This window comes from Gadus chalcogrammus, chromosome 12 (genome assembly GCF_026213295.1).
Source record: "Gadus chalcogrammus isolate NIFS_2021 chromosome 12, NIFS_Gcha_1.0, whole genome shotgun sequence".
In the NCBI taxonomy this organism is placed as follows: domain Eukaryota; kingdom Metazoa; phylum Chordata; class Actinopteri; order Gadiformes; family Gadidae; genus Gadus; species Gadus chalcogrammus.
In genome coordinates this window covers 25,888,666-25,905,911 of record NC_079423.1, presented here as the reverse complement: position 1 = coordinate 25,905,911, position 17,246 = coordinate 25,888,666, and the positions used below count along the sequence as shown (strand labels likewise).

Below are 17,246 nucleotides of genomic sequence, written 5' to 3'. Positions count from 1 at the left end.
GATCAAATTAAACCTGCCAGCAGATTTGTCTAATTTTCAGTATAAAATTATTAATAATAATTAATTTCCACCGAGCCAATCATATTCTTATTGCCGGGATACGGTGACAAAATCAATTTGACCTAAGTGAGAAACAGCAACAACATGGCAACTTCCCTCGTAATAAGCTTTGATTCTGCATTTGTGTCTCTGAAGTATTTGGATACTGCTATAGAAGCGGTTTTAGAAAAAACATCTCGGAAAGAGAAGGAACTATTCATTACTATGGTATGCCTAAAAGGACCTTTTAGGTCGTACGTGTAGTGAATAAACCATGAGTATAGCGACAACCCTTTTCAGCCAGCAACGCAAATATGCACCATTTCCCAAGTAAGAACTGTGGATTTGTGAAAAAATCGGATGGATTACGCTTTCAGCCTATATCGCCAGTGAATGTGATTGTGATTGGTTAAGGTGATTTATTCACACACATAAAAGGCTAGAGCCATCAAAAATCGACCCTGGTGCAATTAAAATTAGTGTTGCTTTTTAGCAAAAGGGATGTCGGGTCATCTACTATATGTACGGTCCCATTCGGCTCTATGATTTGTAATAATCCATTGACGTGGGAAAAGGACCTTAAATTGTATTTTTACATTGAACGGAACGCACCTTCAATTTTGACGGCTCTAGCATGTGAGTAAGTCAGTTAGACCGATCACACTCGGGTATCTTTGTCATAGTCGACATGGTGCACGATGGAGGACATGGTGGAGGTAACAGCCTATTTATGTTTCTCAACACACACTCCTTATTGCTTCCATAGTTGTTAACTATATACATGGACCTATGATCATCGCCACCTTTTATATACACTGAGTGAGCATTCACCACGATGGCAGTGGGTGCTCCAAATTAATAGCTAGCCCATACGTCCCAGGCACAGCCTGAAAATACATGACTGTGCTGTAAAGAGCACCATTGGAAATCTTAATGTCTCTTCAATGTTTGCTAAGGAAAGTTTAGTTTACTTAATATTCCAAAAAAAACGTATAGAAAGTTTGAAGTGTAGGTCAATGGTTTGCTGACTGCTGGTGTTCTAAAGGGTAGAGGAAGTCCTGCCGAAACAGGAAGTGGGGGCAATGAGTTTGTCTACAAATAGCAACATGTTCATGTCTTGAATGAATTGACTGACAAGGAAAGCAGTGCGACAGGCAAGTGCTGTCACTCTGTGAATTATTGGTCTATTTTTCTAAGGGCAGTAATAGGGTAAAGGAGCATACACACAGCATAGTTCACATTCTTTTCCGCAACATTGCATCAGTCTTTCAGGAAACCCCCTGAGTCTGCTATAAGCTCAAGTTATTGCAATGTTATATGGTAAAAGCAGGAAGCAGAGCTACTTGCTGCGTGTGTCTCTTGTTCTCTATCACACACACACACACACACACACACACACACACACACACACACACACACACACACACACACACACACACACACACACACACACACACACACACACACACACACACACACACACACACACACACAGGAAACCCCAAGATTACATATTGAGCACTCTCACCACTGACATTTATCCGATTTCCCTTTCCTGCTGGAAAATATGCACTGTTTGCTTATCTGCGTCGTACGACACAGTTGTTCCTAATGTGATTTTGTGACCGGGCCTCGAAAGGGTATATGAGGCGTTCACATGTGGTGTTGCAGGCCTGGTCACCAGAGCAGCACCTTAACGCCACCCTCTCTTCGTGACGCCTTGTTGGGAAAACATTGGTCTAGCCTGGTGTGCAGGTCTTGAAGAACAGGTCTGACAATTGTCTCAATCAATGACATACCGGGCCCATCATGCGTCTTTATACTCATCTTGTCTATGTATAAAGAAAAGTAGGCTCACACTTGCCAGCTGGGGTATTATGCTTCTTCAACTAGAGTATTATGCAATCACAACTGAAGTAGTATGCTACAGCAACTGGGGCATTATCCTATATCAACTCGGTTATGCTATATCAACTGTAGTATCCTTTATCAACCAGAGTATGCTATAGCATCTTGAGTGGTACACTGTGTAATATCATCTGGCATATGCTATATCAACTGGGGTATGCTATAGAATCTTGAATGATACAAACACTATGCTATATAAACTGGAGTATGCTATATCTGGAGTGGTATGATATATAAACTGGAGTAGTATGCTATAATAACTATAGCAGGCTTTAGCAACTGAAGTATACCACACCACCCAAGTGAGGTTTGTTCATCCCCAACCGCACACAGCATGCAGGTATACTGTGCGTGCATTGTGCCAGTTCACAACACTAAATGGACCCTGCCCATGATTAGCATCTTTGATCCATTCTGTAATGTCACAAATCTTCATGCAGATGATATTATTTACTTTGCCATCCGAATGCATGTCATGTTTGCCAATTCTCAACTGGCAATCCCAGCAATATGATACAATACTTTGCACGCACAGGCCTCGTTACTGTGTTGAGGAGTCGATGAAGCAGTGTTCAAAGCAACAGACTTGACCGGGAGACATTTTAAAAGGCTTGTGAATAATTGACGGCGCAGACACAAAAATCATTATGCAACCAAACGGCAGAATGTTTTCCGTTATTTCACCCTCTAGTTATTGAGGTATTTGGAGGAAAATAGCGAACGGCAAAGTGTGGTCTGATACCGTGGTGCCGTTCACTCACAGATTTCCACCAGGCTCACACGGGACCCCTTACCACCATTCTGTTTTGCCTTCTAAAAAGGGTAACGTGATCCCTCATCGAAACCTGATCCTATACATGGTCCATCAGGTATCATATGTGATCAGTTCTCAGTATTTCCAAACAACCACCGGCACTCCGACCGAAACAACGGATACAACGTCCCCTCCTCGATCGAGAGAGACATACACCTCTGACATTTACTTTGTGGTTTGCGCTCGACAAATCGTACACATGCAAGCTTTGGGACAGTGCTCGCTTTCTCTCTGTGACGGGTAGCTGAGCCAGCAGTCAGCGGTTGGGGAACAAGAAGTCATACTGAGGCTACTGGCTGAACTAGATTCTTCGCTGACGTGCCGCGTGACTTGACGGGCAGACTCCTTAGCCAACTGGCTGTCAGCGTCATCATCACCTTCGGACCCCCCCCCTACTCCCCCATCGCATAGGGCACAGGAAGTAACAGACGCCCCGGGGGGGGGAGGCTGAAGTTGAAAAGGACACTGTGTGTACTTCAGGCGAAATTGAGACGCATCAACAAAGCCTCACCCCCCCCCCTGTCGTCATTCCAGGAGCTCTGGCTTCGTGAGAGAGGGTGATTCCATTTGTACTTTTTTTTGTTGCCTTTCACCGTTACTCCCTCTACTTGCAGAAGGTGACAGACTGCATTGGGGAGCCTAACTGCGCCTCACATGGGACCTTTAGGTGCACTGCAGACCTGGCCTTGGCTGTTCCTCTCGTGACAGATGGCCTGCCCCCCCTCCCCCCTCCCTCCTCCCTCCCCCGGCTGGGCCCTAGCTTGGCTGCTGGTCCTGATCAAGCTCAGCCTCGTCATCCCGTAACCAAACTGCAAGCGGTGAACACAGTGGGGTCAGCGAGGGCCGCGGTATCAGCGCTTGGCCACAGATTAGCAGGGTTACCGCCAAAGACCCAATCCTGATCAACCCCCCAGGAATCCCATTACAAAAGGCTCCTTGACCGTAAACTGCAGCCATATCCTTTTCTTTGGCTTCCCATTCCGAAATCTGCACTACATTGTTGACTATACTGCTGGAGAAGGGGTTAAGTTACCATGCGAGTGCAATTTTGTGCTTTTATGTCTGTATAAAGTATACATTACATATGCAGGATGTATATGTCATATATATGCTTCCAATTAAATCAAACTCAATTCAAGACCGCACAGCAACAGCTGTCGCAATTTTTTTTTACGTCAGCTCAGTAAACAGGAGGAACAAGAAGCTATCAGCTAACAGGAGACGGCGACGTATATCTCATGCGTGGGATTCACACAACTCACATCACGCCTCCCCGCACTTTGTTTCGGACGAGAACAAAGCACGCTGTAAAGGATACAGCACTCCTGGTGGGAGCCCGAGCCGTCTTCTATTGCAACATGTGCTCGCATACGAGCGTCATGCTCGCCCAGTCGGAGTGCGTGGCCGTGACCCCTCTGCTCTTATAGTATGAGGGGGAGGACTCGTGTATCGACAAGACTCCCCTGTCGAGTTGCTCTTCAGATTCCAATCGCTCCGCTTCGACGCATTAAGAAGCACACCCTGTCCAGATCTGAGGTCCTGCATGGCGTCTTCCTCTGCAGACTTTGTTCAGCTACAAATCTTTCTCTTTCCATCTTTATGCCGGGGCGGGCTACAGTGTAATTACATCTTAATGTTACACTAATCAATGAGAATCTAACTGAATATGGATTGTGCATTAATGCAAAAAAATAGAACAATTAACTGTCTTTAAGGTGCATGTAATGCTCAGATTAATTAGCGTAAGAGGCACATCTCTCTGAATGAGCAAACGGGGGTTATTTAGGGACGGTGGAATTTCTAGCTTCCTAGAGGATATATTGGTGCCAACAGCATTGGCCTCTAACATATCTGTGGTTTATTATGAGAACAACGACACTCTCTGAGAGGCAAGTTGTGCGCAGGAGTCTTCTAAAGCAAATGCTAAATCGACGAGGAGCAGAAAAACAACACAAAACAAAAACCCAACATAACAAAGAGGCCTTTGTCTGTGGTACTGTGGTATTGTGGAAGCAGTCAGGATTTCCACCACCAAAACTCTTGCCTGTTCCCTTCTCTGCCAAGCCTGTGAACTGTGTCTGGCTTTCTATATGCGGATGTCAATTACATGTGGTCCAGATTCACTTCTAGACCGATGTAAACCATCAACAGTCAACATGACTGAGTACAGGCAAGTAGGAATGGTGGAAGAGAAAAACACAACTTATCTATGAAGACTATATCGTGCTATATTATCCAATAATCGCAATTAGCTACAACTACAAACTATTTATTTCGGGTCAAGTCTTAGCTGCAAAGACGCTGTGCATGTGCAGCACAAACAATCACGTGTTTTTAGGCTCCAAATCAATGTTGGTCTAAGACTATGCTAGAAAACAATCAACAACTATCAGACTAGGGTGAATACGACTGGTGTTTACCATTTGCAACATTTAGGCAATGCAAGTTGTTGTCGGTGACAAGATAGTGCACCCCGCCCATTTTAGCAGGCTGCAGCTGCTATTCAGCCCTACTTGAAAAATAAAAGGTAATGTAATGCCAGAAATGTGATTTTAAAGAACATGCATTGAAAACACAAACACACGTTTTTGTCAACATAATCAAAAGTCCAGCACTAACTAAAATCACCTATGTCCATTGTCGTAGGACATAGAAAACAGCATAACTTTGAAAGGTTAAAACAAAGGTGTGCCCTGGTGGTCTTGCCCTGGCGGTCTTGTGTATGGAGGAAACACACAGTGAAACCTTTGTGAAAGCCTGGCTGAGACTTGGGCCCTCTATGGCAGTCGACCAACAAATGTGTCGACAAACAGTTTAGTCGACCCAGTGCATCCTTTTTGGACAAGAACTACAAGGCTATCCCAGCCACCAGTACCCTTTAACCAAAAGCTACTTGGCTATCCCTTAACCAAAAGCTACTTGGCTATCCCTTAACCAAAAGCTACTTGGCTATCCCACCCACCAGTACCCCTTACCAAAAAGCTACCAGGCTATCCCTCAACCAAAAGCTACCTGGCTATCCCAGCCAAGCGTATCCATTAACCTAAAGCTACCTGGCTATCCCAGCCACCATTACCCATCAACTAAAAGCTACCTGGCTCCGAAAAGTTAAGCATATTGTTTATTCTATCCATGCTAGTAATATGCAATACTGATTGAGGAATGCACAATTTTGTTTCGCATGCCTCCAGCAACAGGATTGGTCACAATCAATATGAAGGCCAAAGAAAGTGAAACACCCTTTACACCCTGATTTGAGCCTCTCTGCCATAAGCTTTATACATCGATTCAAGAGACGACCCCATGGCCTACTCACCACAGCGCTACGCCTGTTTTCACCAGCACCACCACGTTGTTAGGTCGGGGCCTTGTTCCAGAGACTCAGCAGCACCTGTAGTTAACAGAGAGAAATTAGATGGTTACTGGTGAGAAAAAAACTTTAAATAAGTAAAACCCTAGTCAACATCTACCACAATGTATTGAATAAATGGAGCCATCTCTGGTGAACATGGGTTACTGCACCTACTGCCCCTTATTGGCCGAAATGTAATTTGCAATAATATTTGTTGCGGGGGATATCCATCAATTGGCCTGGGCATTTGGTCAAATGGGGAATTGTCCTTACAATAACCGGCATGAATGCCATCCCAATAACTGGATTCCAGCAATTGGTACGTTTTCCGGGGACAGATATTGTAGATTTTGTGATATTTTTCAATATTTGCTGGAAGGTTGTTTGGGTGGTTTGTGAAAATCATAGTCTCTATTTACAATAACAAATTGGCATTTCCAGCTGCAAAGTATAAAGCAACCGGTTAATCCTATCCAGAACTTGGTATCATGTAGGGCTGTCAACACATATTTTAAATTTGATTACATAAAAGCTATAAAAAATTAGATCAGATTCAGAAAATTTATATTCCATTCGTGAAAAAACAAAACATGTAGCTCTACTCTACGGCTGTCTGGCCCAGTGAACTGAATGCACTGCAAGACAGACATGAGTCATATGTCTGTTTCATTGATTGATACTACATACAAGCTTAAACAAGCAAAGATTTCAACAAAAAAACATGTTGCATTGATGCCAGAGAGATCACTGCCCCACCTCGTCCACAGAGAGAGTGATTTGCACTCCAAGCATTGTAAAAAAAAAAAAAAAAGAAGAAAACTGGCTTGGAAACAGGCCTTCTTCAGATTTTAGTCTGTACAAACTAGGGATGCAAAACAAATAAAGAATTAATATCTAATATATGGCCCTCATCTCTGTGAGAACCTGAGACTCATTATGGGCACTTTTTTATTGACTTTATTGATTGTCAGATAGTTTCTACTCATTCACACCTCGAAAGTCAGATTGAATCTGTATTTGAAGCATTCCATCTGTGTTACACCCACATCAGAGCGTCGACTGGTCACACAGGTTAGGAACTGCTTTACCATAGTAGAGTTAGGACTATACTCTTCGAAACAGCGATTGCAATGCAGAATTTCCATGCATTGCAGAAAATGTTTAATGTTTAACGCTCACAAACAATATAAATTCAAAGTCTTAAGTTTCCAGATGAAAATAGAGCTATGGAAGAAGGAATGTCATTTCAAAAGGTGCACCAAGCACCAAGAAAAACAATTACCTTACATAGTTCAACATTGGAAATTTGAACATTCTCTCCTTGAACATCCTATTATGTTCAAAAGGAAGTTGAAGGTAAACACAAAGACATTTACAGCATCCATCATGTTGTCCTTTTGGTTTTCTCCACTGTGTGAGCAGGTTTGTAGCAAATTCTAGGGCACCATCGATAGCTCCACCAATACAGCACAGTTGGTATGCTTGGTTTCTATTGTAAAAAACATAGATTTTAGAAGAACTGTATGACTGTTTCGGCCTACGAGACAGGCTCTCACACAGTGCCACATCAGGGCAGGGCAGTGTAGCGTTAAAGCTGCCATAAATAGCTGTTATGCAATGGCTAGATATGACAACAGTTATAACACATTATTCTTGTAAGGAGCTCATGTTTTAAGGTTATCAATTAATCAACCGTCAGCATTTTAAAGAGTTGAAGGTAACTATAGTGATACAAACGTAATGATGCATTGCTGCCTGATCTTCTAAAAGCAATTGGGGCTTAAGAAAGGGCTTATGGTCACTTCTACAGACTGCAACTTCAGATTGTCTTAATATAAAAGATTGTAAACCGTATAATAATTTGGATTTGGTTCAAAATCTTTATGCAATCAGGGTCACTGCCCTAGCTCAGACCTCACGGCAGCGGCATCGAGAGCTAAGAAAGGTCTTACCATGTGACTGTTGCTCATTGAGCAACGGTTCACATCAATAACGGTTCACATCATAAGGAACAGAGGCTTTTAATTTTAGTAAGGATAGAGTTAATGAATATTGACTCGAGGAGTAATTGTCAGCTCAACATAATTGGTAACAAGTATGGATATACGCATCTCTCCTTTCAAGCACGATTCGATACGCATTGCGATACATGGGCTTCGGTAGGATTCCTCAATTTTAATTTAAGTTCGAAACAATATGGTGCGATGCAAAAACATTGCTGTGATTTGGTTTGATGCGAATGGAAGCGATTCCATACACTTATATTTGCTAGATTCAGGGATTCAGAACCTTCTTACTACTACCCTCTTTCCTACTTTCCGAAACCGTGTACCGTACACATTGTAATGTAACGTCATGTAAACAAATATATAAAGGTTTACTATATAACTAAAATCCAGCAATCTAAAAAGCACTCAACATTTACTGATACACTTAGCGAGTAAGCCTACTACAAACCGATAGAAATGTAATTCATTTCGTATACTCAGGAAGTCTATAAGACCTTTTAAAATATGTGTGTCAAAATGGTTCTGTTATTATTTCAGCTTATTTCAGTACTTGCGACCCCAAATGCTCCACTGAGAAAGGCACTGTCAAAAGACAAGTCACATCGACGAGACTATGGCGGCCCGCCATAGTGTAATTTCGGCCGCCATAGTCTCTGCGTGCACATGAATTATTATTATTATTATAATTTTTTTTTTTTTTTTTTTGCTCAGACGAAGTTTGAAGACATACAACCCCCCCCCGTCCCCCCGTCCCCCCGTCAACAATCGCTCCATACCCCCCCCCCCCCCCCCCCGGTCAACAATCGCTCCATACCGCCCCCCCCCGGTCAACAATCGCTCCATACCCCCCCCCCCCCCCCATAGTCTCCAAAATTTCTGTGGGAAACACTGCAAGTGGTGAACTATGTGTAACCGGTTGACTGCATGATATACTGTTGAAAAAAGTTATGTTTTCAGATCTGCCTGTACTTTAGAGAAAGGCCTTCACTTCTGGAACGTGGAGGTTCCGGCTCATTTCGTAGAAGCGCAGATGATTTGCAGATCAGTTGCTGGCTGCGTCCCAGCTGACCAGTTAGTCACAGAGCAGGGATGATATACTCTTTGGAAGGAGGAGGACATTTTAGAAACTAGACGAAGAAAATACATGTTTCGGGAATAGGTGATTCAAAACGTTCTAATCAATTGTCACTCCGATATATGTTAGATATAGATCGGTTAGGGTCCAATGTCATCATGTTTACACCATGAAAGTAGGTTAATCCGTCCAATCTAAACTGGATAATGGCTGTGACGTGGTTACTCTGCCTTACTGGCCTTGTAGTGCATGTAAATGTAGTCAATTAACACATTTTCCCTTTTTGTTATACGTTGTTTAGATAAAACCAATTCAAAAGCAGCATGAATATTATTATATGAATTAAGTCGTTGTAACAAAATCTCGCAAAGTGGCGCTAACCAATGACCTCATCAAATTAACTATAACAACAACATGATAGAGGGATGTGGATATAGTTGTTATCCATGGGAAAGGGCCTAAAGGAGAACCACTCGTCTCACCAGTTAAGAAGTACGATATATCGGACACTCACTGATCTACGGCTGTACCAGAGCTAGCCTCAGAACATTAGTGCCTCTGAGAAATACAGGGCTTGAGTACATCTCATAGACCAAGCAGTGATCCGAGCCTTTCGCTGGCTTGTATTATCTTAACACAAACCAAATGAGTCAAATGCAATTGAGACAGGCTCCCAGCCCAGGTCATGTGCCTTGCATTGTGCAAGGAGAGAAAAAAAACAAAAAACAGTCCTTGGGCTGCAGAGAAAACAACTGAACTGGTGTATCCATCTCATTTTCCACTGTCAAGTCTTCCCCGCTGACTCTTATTTTCCTCAACCCCTCCCCCATGCACACACACACACACACACACACACACACACACACACACACACACACACACACACACACACACACACACACACACACACACACACACACACACACACACACACACACACACACACACACACACACACACACACACCTCTGCTGCGTCCAAGTGATCCAGGGAAACTATCTCTCCTGCTGCCTCACTGTTCACCCTTCTCTACCATTTTTCCGTCATTTCCCTAGCTCATTTTACACTGACACAGTCTCACACACAAACACACACACCCTTCCCCACTATTTTCCTGTTCAACCTCTCACCCTTTAAACTCCTGGGGCCATACAACAGGCTCACAGAATACGGGGGGGGGATAACTGTTACATGGGATAAGAGCCATGCTGTCTTGGACGTGGACAAGCCGAACCGTTGGAAGCAGTTCAGGGTCACAGAGGGGGACTGCTGAAGAAAGCCAACCTAGTGAGCCTCTGGGCTACGCCCCACAAATAGTGGTGTTGGGGCGCATGAATTACTCTAAACTATTACGCCACAAGCCGCATTCACTGCAAGCGTTAAACCCAATTAATGAGACTACAAGCTCCATGCTGCCAAGGGTCATGCTTCAGCTCGCCGGAGGCAGTTGTGTGTAACAGAGATAGGTGGTGGGGTAATGCAACCTGAGGAACAAGTTGCCATAGACTTCTACTTGAAAATGCTGAATTGTTTATGCAATCATTTTCTTCAGAGAGCACACTTAGTCCTTGCCCTACATTTTTCAGGATTTTCGAATCAATAGAAAAGCCTACAGGTTTTACCGATCGAGCCACACGAAGCTGTGGGCCATTTCAACTGTTATCTAAAAACATAGTATTGTAATATAGAGTCAATCGATATTACACAGTGAAAGATAGCAGCAAAACCATGGTTGGTTGCAAAGGCCGAAAAGGCCGGCAATAAAATCATGAATTTTAAAATATGGGAACCAAGCAAATTGCTAGTGCATCATGTGCATAGTGTCAAACACACACACACGCCAGATACAGAGAGGGTGAGGCCAATGGCACCAAAATGGTTTGGTGCAACACAAAGGCCTGATGCATACTAGTTTTACTATCCCTGCACTGCTGTAGGCTAATGCTGAACGGGGTGGCCAAAACAATAGCCAGCTACTCAGGAATTAGACAGTCTGAGCTGTAGAATATTTGGTAGTCACGCTCAGCAGTTGATACTACCTTGTTTGTAGATAATCTTGGATAAAAAGGGGAGCCATTTGAAGTCTTTCATATCAAAGCAACGTGTTAGCCAATGCACTTGAGCGCATATCAGTCCAAACACCAATGCCAAGTGAGGAAGTAATAAAACAAAACACTAAGATAGCAATAATAAACATCCAACATAGAGAAGAAATTCTGTTTCATATGTAGAGTGGTATACAATGTTCAATAGCGACGTGTAAGCAAGTTTGTATTAGAGTTATCTTACTTCACTTCGAGAATAGTAGTAAGACATCTATTCATCAATGTGCATGAGAAGAAATGCATGGACTATTTTTGGCTCTGGGTTTTAGCTCACACTATGAGCTAACACTGTGGCGCAGCACCGAGGTCCCATGACATAGTAGGAGCAACACTAACCCAACCCAGCCCTCTTATAGAGCACACCCTCTAGTCTCGCTGCAAAGAGAGGCCGCTGCCAGTATGGGGTGGGCCTTAAACATTGTTCATATCATTTAAAGATAACCTGTTGGGGAGGTTTGGTCGCTTTTATCGACACAAGCACGGCCGGAATGTGTGCGAGCTGAACATCGAAAGGCGGCCGATCTGGAGCTGGGAATGATTTGTTTACATAAGTGGCTTAGACGGACCTGTTTGGAGTGTGGTCGAGGGGGATTATGGTCAAATATAAAACATTTTTCGTAAAAATAAATCCTTGTAGTAGTGGGGCTTGCAAGAATGCAATTAATGCATGCAGTGTGTCTACCCAGGCAGGGGAGGAATGCAGCAGTGCTCGCGAGGCTAGTAAAGATCAAAGCATGGTGGGGGGGGAGGGGAAAGCCAAGGCTGCACCATTCTTTCACTAGGACGAACTTGACCCCTGTGGGTCGCGGCCCACACATCACGGGGCTGCGGTTGTCAGTTAATGCCAACTCAGGTCTCTGGATCCTAGACTGAATAGTTCTGCATGTATAAACAGAAACCAAAAACGAAAAGAGAGGCCTGTTCGGTGATTGATCTTCCTTGTACGATTTATGAAAGCAGGTTTAGGAAGGTTCTGTTATGTCACAAGGTAATTTGTTGATGGTATTATGATATATAATAATGAAATAAAAATGAAATATTGTTTGAGTATCCAATTAAGATTCATTAAAGGAATTGAAATATGCCCCATTTTAAGGAACAATGATTATTACATAACTGAGTGTGTAAGACAACCAGCGTCTTGACTGGTAGCCGGCCTTACTTCCTCTCCACCATTACTCGACGGTGCTCGCTGTAGAACCGGCCCCCACCCCCTGCCTTCCGCTGGCCAGAGATGTAACCAGAGATTGGACAAGTGTGAAGCAGTGACCGATGAGCTACCGCGGCAAAAAGGTTGGGAGGGAGTAGGGAAACTGTGTCAAAGGAGTCCGCTAGCTGTCAGACAGAGCATGTAACTGATTAGACAAAGAGCGGATCAGTGCCAGCCCAGCACTACGAGCCAAAGGTACGGCGCGCAGTGTCAAAAAGCCATACCCAAAAATCCTATGTGCGCCCGTTTCTCAGATGAGGCCAAAGTCCTAAGTGGTGATAGGCCATGAATGAATGACACAGAATTGGTTGGAAAATGAGGGCCTTGGAGTTAGAACACTCATCTTCCGAAACAGCACCCAAATGATTCTCTACCGCATACGTTAACCACTATGGTACACCCCCCTTTCAGCAACCACTCCATTTTCTGCCTCAGACATTTCCTTCCCAGACGGCCTACACCTGCAGCAGCGTGGCTACGTCAGGCCCACTGACTCATTCACATACGGAATTTCAATAGGACTCCACTCGCCTGGCCTTTCCCTCCTCTGCCTGTGAACGCCGCCTCCGTCCCCTCACTTCCCTCCCCCCACGCGTCCAATCCCACAGCACTGGCGAGCACCTCTTACATAACTGTAATAGCCCGCATTTCTCGCTCACAGTCTCGCACTGATTTAATGAGGCCCGATGATGATCGATGTGTTTTGTGTAGATAACTTTACCCTGCTATCTAATCAGTGACTGGACATTTTCTGGCGTCTGCACGCTCCACGTTCAATAAAATCGGTGGGAAGGAGAGACTATCGAAACAGAGAAAACACCATGAGAACTTTGTACTTCTCAGATCTAATTAATTGTCTCTCGGAATTGGGCTATGTACCATGACAACACACCAGTGAGGGTTTTCCAAGCAAAACCAGCGCCATTTCAAGCACTGGGGATAAACTTTGTGATACTGGTGTATTGCCTTTAGGATAAGCATGCCGGGAGGCTTCAGTGAAACACAATTGGTGTTGTATTTAGATGTTAGACTTCGGCAGTGCATTTTTAACGGAGAATGGAGCGTGTGGGGAAAAAGAAAGACACATATTTAAGTCAAAAAGCAGAAGAAATAACATGACAACCTCCAACAGAATTTTTTTCCCCCTAAAAAGCAACAGAAACGCCCAACTAAGATCCTGTAACATATTCGAGATTCACTCCAAAATCCCAATTCCTAGTTTCCTACCATTAGCAAGCACCGGAATTTCCATTTTCGTGGCAACTAATATGCAACCGTTTTCTATCAGCTTCTTCAATCTCCAAATGAGGAAGCCCAGATGGTACATTTTTGCCTTCACAATTCTACAACCATGCATCCAAATTGCTAATGCAGCAGCCTCTCAGTTTAAGTGTTCAAGTTCACCAAGGTGCCTTATCGGCAGGCTTTGACCAAACACATCAAGCACATCTTTCTTATCAACGAAAGCTTTGTGTGGCTCGATAGTTTTCTTTCGCTCAGAGCACCTACTTTAACATACTTACAGATAATGATGTATTTGAACAACGAAAAACGGCCCCAGACTGGTGCACTCCAGCTAGAGTGCGCACCAGTGCACTAGATCTTCGCAATAATCTAAACATAATCTTTAAATCAAGGAATATCTTGGCAAAGTCTGTTTGCAACTGGGTTTGTTGTTGGTTGTTGCCTAGCAATAACATGAATCAGTTGGAGCCATCCCTACGTAGTATCTTTACTGACACTTTTGGTTAGGGCACTCCCCAAGAGAGGAAACTCCTACAAATTAGGTAGCTGGGAGGGGTGTCCAATAGGACCGACCAGGAAAAGATTTGAGGCCAGGTTCCTCAACGTTTTGCATCTGTGTGCTTCTATATAAAAATACAACCGCAAGTAAACATGAATAAAACCCAGGTTGCTAAAACACACGTCTGTGCTCCAGCAGTGAGCTGATGATTCTTCCTAATACCCATCAAATCACATTGTTTTCATAAACTGATTATCCCTAAAAAACGTATTACGTGTGTCTATGCATATTCCAAGTTCTGTTTAGCCCTATTGTGCATAAATTGTGAAATATTTTCTATTGTTAAATTTAAGGGATTGAGTGATTGACTGAACAGATACGATTACAGGGGTTTGAGAAGCAGCCCTATGTCCAGGATTACTAGCTTGCTTGCTAAGCTAAAACTGTTTTTAATAATTACATAGATAGCATTCATTTATATTATTCCATTACTGGCCAGACAACATATAAACACATTTCTAATGTTTTGCAGAGCCAATAATATTGCATGCTGGTAGGACTGCATGAGACTGGCGCTCCATATTGGAGGTAAATGGAGGGACCTGGACAGCTGGAGGATGACAGCCACTTAAAATACGCAGTTCGATGCCACACTACTACAAACACGATGAGCTGGGAAACATTTACTCACAAAGACTTCAAACGCCCTTCTACAAGCCCTAGTGCAAAGCATGGTGGACTGGAGGATGCTTTTGATATGTACGCTCTTTATTGATGATGCCTATAGGGATAATACTAATAATGCTTTGGTGGATAGAATGTTTTGCCCATTATCAATTTCAACTTCTTAAAATGTCACCAGGTTGATATTTCATTCTACCATGAGAAAAACGAGCAGTGCACACATCCCTAGTAGGCACCATGACCTAGATTAAAATGGCATCTGTAAAAGCAACGCAAAACAGCCTTGCTCTGAAGTGCATCCAGTTGGTGACTATATAAAATATTCTGGGGAACATTGCCAGAAATAACAGACATAACACAAAAAGTATGAATGGAAAAAAGGAATACATGTATCCATCATCCTGCTATGTTGTATATTGAGAACCTAGGGGCACTCGAAATGTTGTACATCACAACAACCATGATATCAGTTTCCTTGATGGCTTGTGTGAATGTAAGTCCACAGCTAGAAAAGGCTACTTACCAAGTCTGTTTAATAGAAAATATAATTTGTGTAAAATCCTTTAAAAACCTAAAATCAAGCATCTTAAAAGTAAAATCAAGCTTTCTTAAGTATTAATTCAAGTCTTTCTGTTGTAATAATCCATTATAATTCTTCTCTGCGAGAAGTCCAGAAAACATGTCAAACAAGTAACTACACACATGTGACGTGACGCTGGACTGTGTACGATGGATTTGCTTAAGTTACTTTCAAGATTATAGATTGTCAATTTTAGGTGTGGTGATAAACATGAGGTTATACTCGTAGAGATCCTACAGTTTGATTAGGTTTGAAATAATTAGGTCAGTGTCAATGTTGGAAATTCTTAAATTGGACGTACACCTAGAAAATATCTTACAATCTGGGGGCATACAATTGGAAAGGGGTGGGTGGAGGGAAGGGTTAAGGGTGTTTACAAAAGCCATGCACGTCCAGCTGGTGTATTTAGTATCTCCCGACTAGAACATTATGTCAATGAGTTGATTTACAAGGTTGGCAAGTGAGTCGTCCGTGCACGCGCGCTCGTGTGATTGCAGACTGCCCCTCCCCCACGAACATGGATTTGAAACGCCAGTTGCATGGCACACTTGTAAGCTTTGATTCATGTTGTGATACACGAGTATTTAATTTAGCTACATTTTGATGGGGGGGTCAATCACCACGGAAAATTGGCAAAGACAGAAGAAATAGCTCAAATAAGTTACGAGATTGTTTTACTAATATTTCAGGGGATATGTTGTCCCTAGCATGTTATGGGTTACAGTTGAACTTATCATACAAGTATGATTTATTTCAAAAAAAAATATATATATATCCATTTGTCAACTAACAAAAAAGTTTTGAAAAAGAACACGCTCGCAAACACACATACTAACTGCCACGCGCATACAGGCATCCACGCACTGTGCGCGCGCACTCGCGCGCTGAGGTTGCCCATCCCCCACCACAAGAGAAAACATCAAAATAAACGTCCAAAACAGCCAATCAGCCGGCCTACATTATCAATATGAAGTAATCTGTAATTACTGTAACAGGTAGTACTATTTATAATCGCGATAACAATGTAGAAATATAAAAAAACACTTACCGGAGGTTCCAAATCACACAAGGGCTGCCTTCTCTTGTGTGCTCCTAATATGGAATCTCCTCCACCGTTGTTTTCCACCAGTCAATTTAACCTCAAAAATACGTTATAATGGCCCGCTGACCCCGCGATCTACTGCGTTAACTCCCAAGTTAACACTGTGTTTTGAAAACGCCGGCCTATAATTGAGTAAATCCCGTTAAAATGGAAGTAGATGCACAGTTGGGATAGATTGTAAGGTTGCTCGCTAGTAGAGAAAGAGCCAAACGGTTCACTAGCAGCCAACGGCTTCAGACTGAAACACAGAGGAGCTGACCCGCCAGGCGAAAATGAGGTAGGCCTGGGCAATTCTCGCTGCAGCTCTCATAGCTAAGGGAAAGACACTAGTCACATAAACATCAAATGGGTGTCGCAGTATGAAAAAAGAGAACGGCTCTGGTAGACTGTATCGCTTGAAAAAACTGCCCACATTGTAATTATTGCCCACATTTTAATTATATTTATTGCAATTCTGCATTATCCATTGATTCTCCAACGATATTTTGTAAATACGTTTTATTGTTGCATGTTTTTATGGCAACAGCAAACAAAGCAGAGTAGTGGTGCCAGGTGTGTGTGTGTGTGTGTGTGTGTGTGTGTGTGTGTGTGTGTGTGTGTGTGTGTGTGTGTGTGTGTGTGTGT

At 43.0% G+C, this 17,246-nt stretch overlaps 1 protein-coding gene across 2 annotated transcripts in view; it reads right to left on the bottom strand.

The window, feature by feature from the left end:
• The window catches only part of tbl1xr1a (TBL1X/Y related 1a), a 31,429-nt gene extending 14,493 nt beyond the window's left edge, over nucleotides 1–16,936 (bottom strand). The window contains exons 1-2 of one of the 2 annotated variants that reach the window (XM_056603363.1): nucleotides 16,569–16,936; nucleotides 6,078–6,152 (exon numbers count right to left, since the gene is read on the bottom strand). The gene's annotated coding sequence lies outside the window, so the exon portion shown is untranslated. The remainder of the gene's footprint in view (nucleotides 1–6,077; nucleotides 6,153–16,568) is intronic. The other variant, XM_056603362.1, reaches the window with a different exon arrangement.
• Between the last annotated feature and the right edge of the window lie 310 nt (nucleotides 16,937–17,246).